The sequence below is a fragment of the Cygnus atratus genome, chromosome 25, assembly GCF_013377495.2.
Source record: "Cygnus atratus isolate AKBS03 ecotype Queensland, Australia chromosome 25, CAtr_DNAZoo_HiC_assembly, whole genome shotgun sequence".
NCBI lineage: Eukaryota > Metazoa > Chordata > Aves > Anseriformes > Anatidae > Cygnus > Cygnus atratus.
The window spans coordinates 3,176,359-3,188,152 of NC_066386.1; the positions used below are offsets into that span (position 1 = coordinate 3,176,359).

The 11,794-nt window shown below is 55.9% G+C and overlaps 1 protein-coding gene across 5 annotated transcripts in view; it reads right to left on the minus strand.

The window, feature by feature from the left end:
- Positions 1 to 9,078, minus strand: part of KANSL1 (KAT8 regulatory NSL complex subunit 1) — a 96,067-nt gene extending 86,989 nt beyond the window's left edge. For 3 of the 5 annotated variants that reach the window (XM_050715483.1, XM_050715484.1, XM_050715481.1), the window contains exons 1-2: positions 9,026 to 9,062; positions 8,273 to 8,471 (exon numbers count right to left, since the gene is read on the minus strand). The gene's annotated coding sequence lies outside the window, so the exon portion shown is untranslated. Of the gene's footprint in view, positions 1 to 8,272; positions 8,472 to 9,000 lie in introns of all 5 variants that reach the window. The other 2 variants (XM_050715487.1, XM_050715482.1) reach the window with 2 other exon arrangements.
- Positions 9,079 to 11,794: the final 2,716 nt, after the last annotated feature.

The following is an 11,794-nucleotide window of genomic DNA, read 5'->3' on the forward strand; positions in this document are numbered from 1 at the left end:
GAAAGGGGGGGGAAAAAAAGAAAGGGGGGAAAAGGAAAGGAAAGGGAGGGGAAAGGGAAGGGAAAAAAGAAAGGGGAAAAAAAAGGAAAAAAAAGGGGGGGAAGGGGGGGGGAAAGGTAAAAAAAAAAGGGGAAGGGGGGAGGAGAGGAAGGGTGGGGGGAAGGAGAAAGGGAGAGGGTGAAGGGGGAAGGGAAAGGGGGAGAGGATGGAGGGGGAAGGGAAGGGAAGGAGGGAAAGGAAGGGAGGGAAGGGGGGAGAAGAGGGGGAGAAAAAGGGGGGAAGGCGGGGAGGGAAGGGGGGGAGGGAAGGGAGGGAACGCATGAAGGGGAAGGAAGGGAAGTTTTTAGAAGGGAGGGAAGAAGGGGGGCAAGGGGACAGGGACAAGGAATGGTCGCAGGGAAGGGTAGGGCAGTGGAAGGTGCGGGAGGGAATGAGGCGGGGGGAAGGAAGACAGATGGATAGGGAGGTGCGGAGTGAGGAAGGAGAAGGTGATAGGAGCTGGAAGTAAGGAAGGTGCGGGAAAGGAGAGAGGTGGGGAAGGATAAGGGGAATTAAAAGCATAAGTATTGAGGGGCTAGGCATAAAAAGGGGAGGTGAGGAAGTTGCGGGAAGGTGCCGGGAAGGGAAGCTGCGCCCCGAAGGGACGGTGCGCGAAGGGGAAAGATGGGATGCGTGGAAGTATTCGGGATCGGGCAGGAGCGGTGAAGCGAATGCGCAGAAGGCAACGCGCGAAGTTGCGGGAAGGGAAGGTCGAGGATCAGTGCGGGAAGAGGCGGGAAGAAGGAAGGGAGCGAAGGGCGGGAGGGAAGAGATGTAGGTACAGGGACAGCGTGACGGAATGGAACCTACGGGAATGGGACCCAGGTGCGCGGAAGAATCACGTGCGGCGGAGAGGGGGAAGGGAGCGCGAAGGGGTAAGGGAGAGGGGAACCTCCCCGGACCCCGCCGCAGGAACTTTCAGCATTGGTTAAAAGCGTTTTTCCTCCCTCCCCAAACACACGCTCCTCAGCCGTCTCTGCCCACCACGCTTCCCCACCCCCCCACAAGCGCCGCCAGGCGTTATTTCCAAAAATTCGCCTCTGGTGCTGCTTGTACAGTCCCCGAAGCCTGAGCAGCACACCTAACTGACCCCCAAACATGAACCCATGGTCTCGTGGGTGGCCATCAGCCGGCCTCCCAGGCCGTCCTGCACCGGATCCACAGCCCCCACTGGGGGTCCCTCGCGCCTGCAGCCAGCCCCCGATGCCGAGGGTCGGGCCCGACCCTGCAGCAACCACCACAAACACTTCGTGGCTGACAGTACAATCGCTGGCGAGCGCTTTCCGCAGCCCAGCCAGAAAGCAAATTTTCTGCACGTGATCAGACAATACCTCCCCTTCCACTTCATCCCCGCACACCAGGCCCCTCCGGGACAAGCCGGCTGCAGGACCCACCCGGCCGTGCCCAACGAAGCCAGGACCGGGGCGTGGCGCGCGCCTTGCGCCTCTTTACGCTTTCAGTTTTGTCACGGGTAACAAGGGTGACAGCCAAACCATGTCCCCATCAACAGCCAGAGCCATGAACGCTCGCTCGCCTGCTGCTCTCTGAGGGCCCCCAAGCTGCTGAATAATTGTCTGCTGGCAAGTCCACCGGCGCCCCCCTCAGTCAGGTCTACGTGCCGGTTGATCCCGTACCCGTTCCCGTACCCGTTTAGGTTAATCGCACTACTTTCCCCCCTTGCTCCTGCATGCTGGCCCCTACGTTGGATTGCAGTTATGCCAGTAGAAAGGTGGCTTTGTGATTCTCATCAATCTGTCCTGCAAAAGGGAAGGACCCACAGCAGGGCACGCTGCTGTACACCCGGCAGAGAGGTGGGTCCCCTCACCCTAAGAAGTACAGCTTTAAAGGCAAAAAATAAAAATCTCCAAGTTATTACTGTTTTTCTGACTGCAGAATTTAGGTAAAGACCCTGCAAGTTATTGTAAATCCACAGCCAGTGGGGGGTCAACTGGACCATTAGCCAGACCTGGAAGAAGCAATCTTCAATCCAGGCAAGTTTTCCTGCCCCCCCGTTGCCTCAAAATTCCAACCACCACACAAGGGGAAAACGGCGGCGGCAGGATGCTGTCTTCCCTGCCCAGCCACAGAAACTCGCTCCACAAGCCTTATCACAACGTCTTCGTGGTTTTTTTCCAGGAAGAACCGGCCAGCGCAGGACGGCAGAAGACCAGTGGTGGTTGTTGACTGCCCCTGGCATCGCGAGCTGTCAGGCAACTCGCCCTGGCTCCTGTGCTTGCCCTTGTCCCTCCCTCGCTGTCGTCCCTCCCTCGATGACGCTTCGATGGTCTCTGTCCCAAACGGAGCATTTTCCTCCTCTCTCTCAGCAATTCCATGCAGAAACCATTGAAAAATTACTCCAGAGATCTCAATTCTGGTTCTCTAAGTGATGCTGAAAACAAGTGCCCAAGGAGGACTATGTGGGACAAAGGGTGTTCGCAGCAGCCCTGTGCCAGTGCAGAAAGCCAGAGCACGCAGAATTGTGCTCCCCCTTCTGACGGGTTACAGAAGTACTATTTTTGAAAGGCTGCCCCATGATGAACTCAGCAGCTTCTTGCTTTCTCCTGACCTGTTTCTCCCCACCACATTTGGGTAACTCTTTAGGAAGCCAAGATACCAGCCCCCTACAAGAACATAAATACCTCTGATTTTTTTTTTTTTTAAAGTCTACCTAGAATTCGATTCAGCTGAAAACCAGTAGCAATCAGTTGTGGAGGAAGTTTAAAATAAATAAATAAATAAAATTCTGTGCAATGAAGTTTCTCATCTTTTACTCGTTCTGCACTGCAGAATTCTGCTAATCGAGGCAAGCCCAACCAAGAGTGAGATCTCCAGCCTGGCAGTCTGCTGCAGATCTGGACTCCCTTGCAGCACAGCCATACCTACGGCTTTCATCAGTCACCCTGAGCTGGAGATGATGAAGCAAAAATTTCTGTGCAGTCCAAGATAACACAACTTTGGCCTTTGCCACGTACCTTTTTATAGCCTTTCCATTCAGAAGAGCACTGCAACATCCTCATGGTCACCCAGCTGCTCCCATCGGGCACAAGCCCACACCTCGAGACACAGCTCAGATGGAAATGTCCCCGGGGGCTCCCAGCCAACAGCCCCATCCCTGCTGTACCAGCACAACCAACTGCCCCGTCCACGAGTCCCCCAGACGGGCTCACTGCTGCTGCTGATACCCTACATGAACAGGAGGTGATCTCAGTGCCGAACCCACAGGTTTTACAGCATCAGCCTAGAAACCTTTCTTTGAAATCCTCCTCTCCTACAAAGCATCAAGAACACACAAGCCACAGGGCTCCATACACAGTGTACCCAACTGCTGCCTTATTTCCACCCCCACACACACCCTTTACCTATTAATCCTCATGATTTACTTTGACTGCTACATTTAGAAATGAAGGTACAAGCTTTGTGTGCATATACAACTATTAGTACAACAAAACATATACCAACAAATATGCTGGGGCACATGGAGGGAGACTTCAGAGCATGCAAAGACACCAGATCAGTTTGAGAAGCATCTTATCAAAGCAGAGAAAGCAGTGGCCACCCAGGGACACGGTGACACGACTCCCTACAGACACTGCCCCTGGATACAACTGCATTTTTTCCACATCCTGGTTTGCAACTTGGCCGTTTTTTGTTAAAACATCTAATGATCTCAAACGTCAGTGGCCACTGAGGCTTCAGGAGATGCAAGACTCATCTATATTTAGCTTCAAACCTGACGAGCTGCAGCAACAACACAAGAAGAGACCTCTGCAGCGATCGCTGCGCTTCCAGTATCCTTCTTGAACATTAGGGAAAGTGTCCAGTCACGGCACCAAAGGCACTCAGCTGTGACAGACAGCACTCCCCAGCTGGCTCTTCTGAAAACACTCGCCAGAAAGGACAGAAAGAGAGCAGAGCCCCTAAAGAGAGCCACATGCAGATAGAGCAGAGGCTGGTGGGGCTCTGGGGGTTATCTGTCCTGCTGAAATACCCCAAGGTCGAGCTACAGACCTGCGTCTTTTGTCAGTGGCTATTCCAATTTGCTTGATACAAACAAGAAGGGAACACAGTACTCCCTTAACAAGCTGGCTGATCCACAGAAGTAACATCACTTGTCTGAAAGCCACGTTAATGATTTGGACTGAGTCATTTGATGTAGACATCCCTAACTGCAAGGACAACACGTGCTGTTTGTTCTCACATCGGAGAGCTTGCTCTGGAAAGCACCGCGACTCCCGAGGTCGCAGTCCTATTGCCACCCAGGCTGGGGGGTTGTTTTAATCTGTTGTGAAGGTAAGGGGCAGTCAGTGCTAGTGACGGGGTAATAAACTATCTTGAATCAATTACAGTCACAGCTGCAAAATGTGTTAATATGGTTTCCACGAGGATGAGAGGCTGGGAATATAAGGCTCCTTAGCGAAGGTAACAAACTAACTTGGCCACTGTATTTCTGAGTCCCTGCCAAAGATGTTGGTGTCATCCTGCCAAAAACTACTCAAATACTCCACACTGTTGCATCAGACCAACGCATGTTGTACAGAAAAGCCTCGCTTCTTAAAGTCCTCACGGGAAGCTCTATTTTCACCAGTTTGGGGAAAACAGTGGAGTATTTTCCAAAGAACAGCAGGCCGAGTACTCACAGAAGAGCACCCCGGATTTAGGTTGTTAGTCCAGCTGGGGTCCGATAGCCAGGTTTTATCAGCTTGCAGAGGGTAAAGCATCCAGTTCTACGTTTAGTTGTAACCCTGTACCATTTATGTCCCTGTAAGTTACCAACGATATTATCAGGTTGGCTTAGATCCATCCAAAACATGCACGTAAAACTGCACAAAAGGTGCAAGAATAAGCCTCGGATCTCATCAGTTTTCTTGGATATTTAAGAAACACTGTGATGGCTGGAGTTAAGGTGATGTTTCATTATGGGAATCATGATGTTTTGTGCAGCCTGCAGTACGTGATCCCATGATATCATTCTGCTATTCATCTGTAAGTAAGGCAATAGCACACTTCTAACACGTTGCATCCCTTCCATTTCTGTTTACACGTACTTTATATCGGAGAAAAAGGAGGAAGAAATAGGACAAGGAAATGCCATCCTGCTCTACCCACGGAGAAGCCCATGTCTTACCAAACCAGGAGAGAAAGGCTAACAGCGTCGGGGACAGCGCATTGCAAATCCCAATACTCACGTGTGTGTCCCCACTACTAGGGGCAACATTCTGTTCCACTGGCTGATGGGCAAAGACTTGGGAGGTTTCATGTAGAAGTTCAGAAGAACTAGCGAGGTCCGGTTAGGAATTCCAGCAATTCGTAGCAAGCGGGGTTCCTGCTGCCAGAAGGCTGGGGCTGAGGGGAAGACCAGATCTGTACCTGCTGTGCAGCTCAGCCCTTCTTCCTTCCACTTGCAAAGTCTCGATGTATTTCCCTTTATCCTAGGCAAGGAAGTCCACAAGCCACACCTACGGCTCGCAGAATGCCTTCACCAACTTGTCCTGCACCAAACCCTGCACTCACACGTCCTCCTGTGAGTCAACGGCTGATCTGAGAACCAAGCCAGCCTCCAGCCTCGGACACTGCTGGAAGCTGGCTGGGGAAGTTTGAAGTCTCCATTTGTAATTCTCAGCCTCTTCCCCTCCACCACATTGTCTTTCCCAGCCTTTTTAACAGCAGAATTAGTTTCTGTTTCTATTGCTGTTTAGATTTCCAGACTCAGGGAAAAGCATACCTTGCTATTGACCCATGACTGCTGCAGCAGTTTAACCAGACAGAAACGTAATCAAATATGCTGGTTATTGACTAGTTACTCCTTTGGTCACAGTCAAGGCTCACCTAGCTATGCTCTGAGCGCTTCTGTTCCAGAGATAACAGTCCTCAAGTCTTCGAGCCCTAGGTTTTGGTGCTTCACACAAATTCCTCAGTCTACGCCAAATCCACCTGCCTCCAGCCCGCAGCAATGCAGGAAAACATCAGACATCATCGGTGGAAAGAGTCAAGTCCCTACACGCTTTCCTTATTAACGATACTTCCTATAACAAGGCAGGCACAGCAGAACAACTGCAGGGGAACAGCAGCAAGACCAAGGCAGCGAGTTCTGCTACCCAGTTCTGCTACCACCACGGGGAAGCAGAGGAGCACTTTGCAGATTTCCACCTGCGGCTGTTAGACATGAAGGCAGAACACACGGTGCTCCTGTTCCTCTGCTCCAAAACACCCTCCCACCCCGCTGAGGAGCTGCAGGTAAAGAGTTTTATAAGACTTAAGGGCTATAATGGAGCTGCTTTCTTTATGACTACCAAAAAAAAAAAAAAACGCAGGCTATGACAACAATATTGGTGCCACGGTTTGAGCACAAGTCAGGAGTGCAGGACACAAAAGGATTCAAATACTTACTAGTCAAAGGTTTAAAGCTATTGGCACAGGAACAGAAGACATACTCAAGCGCTCAAATAAAATAAAACCAAGGTCCACCTAGCTCCTCCTGAATGCCTCCAAGCAAAACTGCCGAGCGGACGTGACAGCCTGACACAGCGGCTGTCTGCACATCCTCCTCGGGACGCTCTCCAGCAGGCTTTGGCTAGTTCTACGTGACCCGCCGCCACGGGCACACCTCCTTCCCCTCAGCTCCTGCCACAGCTTGCGGAGAGCATCCCACGTTATCCTCCCGTGCGCCCGCTTCCGAGCCGCTCTGCTGGAAGAAGCGGGTGCCTCCCGCACCCCTCCGGCACCCGGAGCCGAGGTTCTCCCTGGGGCCACCAGACACGGGTCCAGGCGCTACCTGCAGCTTTTGCAGCCACCAGCACGAGATGGATGTCGCCGCTCAGGCTCACCACAGCTTAAGGACTCCTAAATTTCACTTGGCTGCCCCCCATCTGCCTTTTCCAGCCTGGAGCACGAGGGTAATTAGCTCACGTTTGGAATCCTGACGTTTTGTTATACGGATCAGCACCGCCTCCGGCTGCCACAGACCCTCACCCATTGACAGGCATACGAAAATCACCGGGCTGACAACATCCTAGGGCCACGCGAACACCAAACCCCATACGATGCGCGATAAACTGCTGCTCAGCCAACACGTCGCCGTGCAGAAGTGAGGACTGATTTCCAGAGAAGCCACTTACTGGCTCCCCATCATTCCAGCAGGAGTTGTAGGAACTGAGATTTCTGGGAAATTCAGCAATAACCTCCAAAACTTGTAACAGAGCCTTATTTTCCTTTTTAAAGCCCACACAACGATTTGCTGTTATTATGGATACACAGAATAAGAGCCTTTGCTTGTTTTGTCAGCCAACTGGAAATCAGATACAAATCAGAGCAGATTTGTCCAATGTTAGCGTGAAAGGACTGAGTAAAGATTTTTGGTTTTCCCACTACAAAAGAATGTCTAAATTCAGCCCTTCGTAACTGGGCTAAAGTCAGCCTGTTTTGGCTTACAGATTTACGTGAGGAGGAAAACATCCTCCCCTTCAGCATTCCACTTTAGGCTTTACTCAGATTCGCATAACTTAATTGCTGTACCTAAGCGTTTGCCCCGTAATAAGAGTTGCAAGATAACAGGTGACTTTTCAAAGCAAGCATCAGCAAGTCCTCACGGCCCTCCTCTCGAGACCCAGAAGCTCTTCGGTCGCTTCGCAGAGGCATGGAAAGGTGATCAGACTTGTCCATGCAAAAAAAAAAAAAAAAGCTGAGTTAAGACCCTCAGTTTTCATGGGAGCAAGCCAGGTCCCTTAGACTGCTCTGACAGGTGCGCACAAAACTCTCGATATTACAGACACGCACATAAACCAGGCTACAGCAGCAAACAAGGAGGATCTGACAGGTGTAAGCCTGGGTTTTAAGGACGCACATGGTACGAGGAGTAGATCTTCCTTTTTCTAGGCAAGTCCCACCTTGATGCCTAGGTGCTGTTGTGTACGCGGACAGGTAGCACCAGGAAACACGCTCCCAAGAGGAGGCTGCACATCTCCTCCCTACGTGTGGGCACACGGGTCCAGGCTGCACGGACCACTTTTGAGCGAAACACCCCTTAGACACGGAACGCACCCACGTTTTGTCCTGCACCTCCATCTTAAAGTTCGACATTTGCCAAGAAACTACTGCGGGGGTCCAGACTCACCCCGCACCACCAGAAACCAAACCGAAGCCCAAAACCCCAACGCAGCCCACCCAGCTCGGGTAGGTTTGCAGTTGGTGAAACCGAAATTCCTGCTGTCAGGCGGGATGAGGGGGGGGGCCCTACCTGGCTGGCCGTGCCGGTGAGCCCCATCCTCACCACCTGCGGCCGTGGGGGTGACCAGCAGCGCTGGCGGGGGGATCCCAAATTCCAGGGGGTGACCAGCAGCGTAGGCGGGGGGGGTCCTGAATCCCCCCAGCCCCGACGGATCCCCGGCGGCTCCGCAAGTTTCTGATTCCTCAGGAGGCGGTGAAAGATCCGGGACCTGCGGGAAGAAGAGGCTGCGGTGAGAGGCGCGGGGGGGGGGGGGGGGGGGGGGGGGGGGCCACCAGCACCACTTCCCCCCCCCCCCCCAGCCCCCCAGCCCCATCCCACACCGGACCCCAACGGGGCCAGGCCGTGAAGCCGGGGGGGGCACCACGGGCTCACCGCCCCCCCCCCGCTCCCTCCAACCCCCCCCCGCCCCCTCCCCGGGCCCGGGATGCGCCGGGGCTAAAATGGAGGCCCGGGATGGGCAGGGGGGGGGCGGGAGGTTTCTGAGGGGGGGGTCCCCGCCCCGCGCGCAGCCCCCCCCGGGGAGCGCTGCCCCCCCCCAGTACCGCGCCCCCCACCCCGCCGCGGCCCGGCCCCCGCAGCCAAGTTGCGGGAGGCCGGTGTGGAGAAGGGGGAGGGCGAGGCGGGGGGGGGGGGGGGGGGGGGGGGGGCGAGGCCGTGAGGCTCCCCGACCCCGGGGGGGCTCCGTCCCGCGCCGCCCCCTCCCCGCATCCCGGCCCCCCCCCCCCCTCGCCCCGCACCGGCGGCGCCTCGCCCCGCACCTACCTGCGCCGCTCAACCAGCCTTGAAGTGGGGACCTTCCGCCCTCCCCCGCCCCCATTGGCTGAACGCGGGGCATGCGCCCACCCCATTGGCCGCCGCCGCGTCAATCAGTGCCGGGGGGGCGGGGCCCGGCCGGTGATTGATGCGGGGCCGCCGCTCGCCCCCCGCCGCGGGGGCCGGGACCCCCCCCCTCAGTGCCCCCCCCCCCTCCAGCGCGCCCCCCCCCCCCCCCCTCCCTCCGGGCGCGCCCCCTCGGCGCGCCCCCGTGGGATGGGGAGCGGGGGGCGGAGGGGGCCGCGGAGCGGGTCCCGGCCTTGCCCCGCCGAGGGGAGGCAGCGGCTGGGGAGGGGGAGGCGGGGGGAGGGGGGTGGCCCGGGGGGGTCGCCATACGCGGCCCCCAGCCCCGTCCCGCAGCCCCGGGGGCGGCCCGGGGCCGGGCCGGGTGTCCCGCGGCTGGCGGGGTGCTCGAGGCCCCGGGGGACAGCGGTGGTGCGCGGGGAGCGGCAGGGTGCTGCTGCCCCGCCGGTGGCACAGCCCCGGGGCCCGTGGGTGCCACCAGGGCCCGGAGCCGTGGGTGACACAGCGCCGTGTCCCGCGGGTGACACCAGGCCCCTGTCCCGTGGGCGACATGGCTTCCTGGATGAGCAGTGACACCAGGCCCCTGGCCCAGAAGGGACACAGCTCCGTGTGCCGTGGGTGACACCAGGCCCCTGTTCCATTGGTGACACAGCCCCATGTCCCATGGGTGACACCAGGCCCTTGTCCTGTAGGTGACACAGCTTCCCAGATGACCAGTGACACCAGGTCCGTGTCCCATGGGTGACACGGTTTCCTCTCTGAACAGTGACTCCAGGCCCTTGTCCCGTGGGTGACACCAGGCTGATGTCCCACAGGTGACACGAGGCTAATGTCCCACAGGTGACAGAAGGCCCCTGTCCCATGGGTGACACCAGGCCCGTGTCCTGTAGGTGACATGGCTTCCTGGCTGAGCAGTGACACCCAGGTCCATGTCCCACGGGTGACATGGTCAGGAAGTCTGAACAGTGACTCCAGGCCTTTGTCCCATGGGTGACACCACGCTGATGTCCCACAGGTGACAGGAGGCTAATGTCCCACAGGTGACACAGCCCCCTGTCCCACAGGTGACACCAGGCCTGTGTCCTGTAGGTGACATGGCTTTCTGGCTGAGCAGTGAAACCAGGCCCTTGTCCCACGGGTGACATGGTTTCCTGTTTGGCCAGTGACTCCAGGCCCTTGTCCACAAATGACACCAGGCTGATGTCCCACAGGTGACAGAAGGCCCCTGTCCCACATGTGACACCAGGCCCCTGTCCCACAGGCGACATCTTTTCCTGCCTGACCAGCGACACCAGGCCCACATTCCACAGGTGACACCAGGCCCGTCCCCTCGGTGCCTGTGCCCTGCACCCATGGGATGCAGGAGGGGCGAAGCAGGGAGGAAAGAGCTGAGAGAGGGACCTGGGGACAGAGCGGGGACACAGGTGTGACAAAGGCACGCGGTGCAGACGTTACTGGGGCCTTCATCCTAAGCAGCCCCCCAGGACCGCCAGCCCCCGCACCTCCTGCTGGCCAGGACAGCCCGGCCACCGCACTCCTCCTGCCTGCCCCTGCAGGCCGGCACAACCTGCCTGGGTTCCTTCCACTCTTTCTTTTAGCTTTTATCCATGTGAGGGGCTGGGTTTAACCCAAAGAAACGGTGGACGCCACACCCAGCAGGCTGAGGATGAGGTGAGCCCCTCAGCTTTTATCTGACAGATCGGGGTTTCCTAGTCCTGGCTCAGCGAGAGGACACCCGGATCATCTGCGGCTTCTCGGGGACCTTTACATTTCGTGCCATTTTTCAGGAGACAAAAGCCGGTATACCCACATATGAGACGCCTTTCAGGATTATCAAAATGCAAACATAAAAAAGGGGCAGGCGGCAGTGGGGTGCTGCAGTCTGTGCCCGGTGCAACAATTCTCAGATTGCACCGCGCAGGGAGGCTCAAAACGACGGCAGTCACAAACGTACGGCACTGCCGAGCCACGGGCTGAGCCTCTGGTCCCCTGCAAGGAGAATTCCTGCTTGTTTGGGGCAGCCAGCAACGCAGCCGCAGCACATTTAAAAGCCAGCATTCTTCCAGAAAACAGAGCAGGGGATGCACTCCCACCCAGCTTGGGGCAGAGAAGCTGCCATCAGACCCCAGCAGGTTCCATTTCTAAATCTGTGTAGAGACACACGAGAAACCAAAAGAGGAAGAAATTAGCAGACTAATCCTCTTGTCTTATTAAGGTTGCTTTCCAAATGTCCCAACAACAAGGAATTTCTGTTGTTCCTCGTGTATGAGCCACGGGATTTTTTTAAAAAAGGAGATTTTTAACCAATAAATCATCTGAATGTGAAGATTGGCAGAAAGGAACTTGCGGCTCCTTCTTGGACATGGCTTTCCAAGGTATTTTTGCTGGAATAGACCTTTGGAAGTGTTTTTTGTTTGGTTTGGTTTGGTTCTTTTTATGATCTGGGAGGTGTTTCTGTTTATTGGTACTGTTAGGGTTCTCGAAAACCTCCTCATCCTTTAAGGCCAAATAAGATTGTCTGGGCCAGGAGAGCGGGTCCCAGATGAGAAGTGGTGACAGCATCACGAGAGCAGGGGCCAGGATGCCCAGACCCCAGTGGAGCAATAAGGATCATAGCCAGAGCCACAGATGGGACACCCCCATTCTGTGATTTGGGCACCAGCGGACATGGGGGTGACCCTGCTGAGCGCTGTG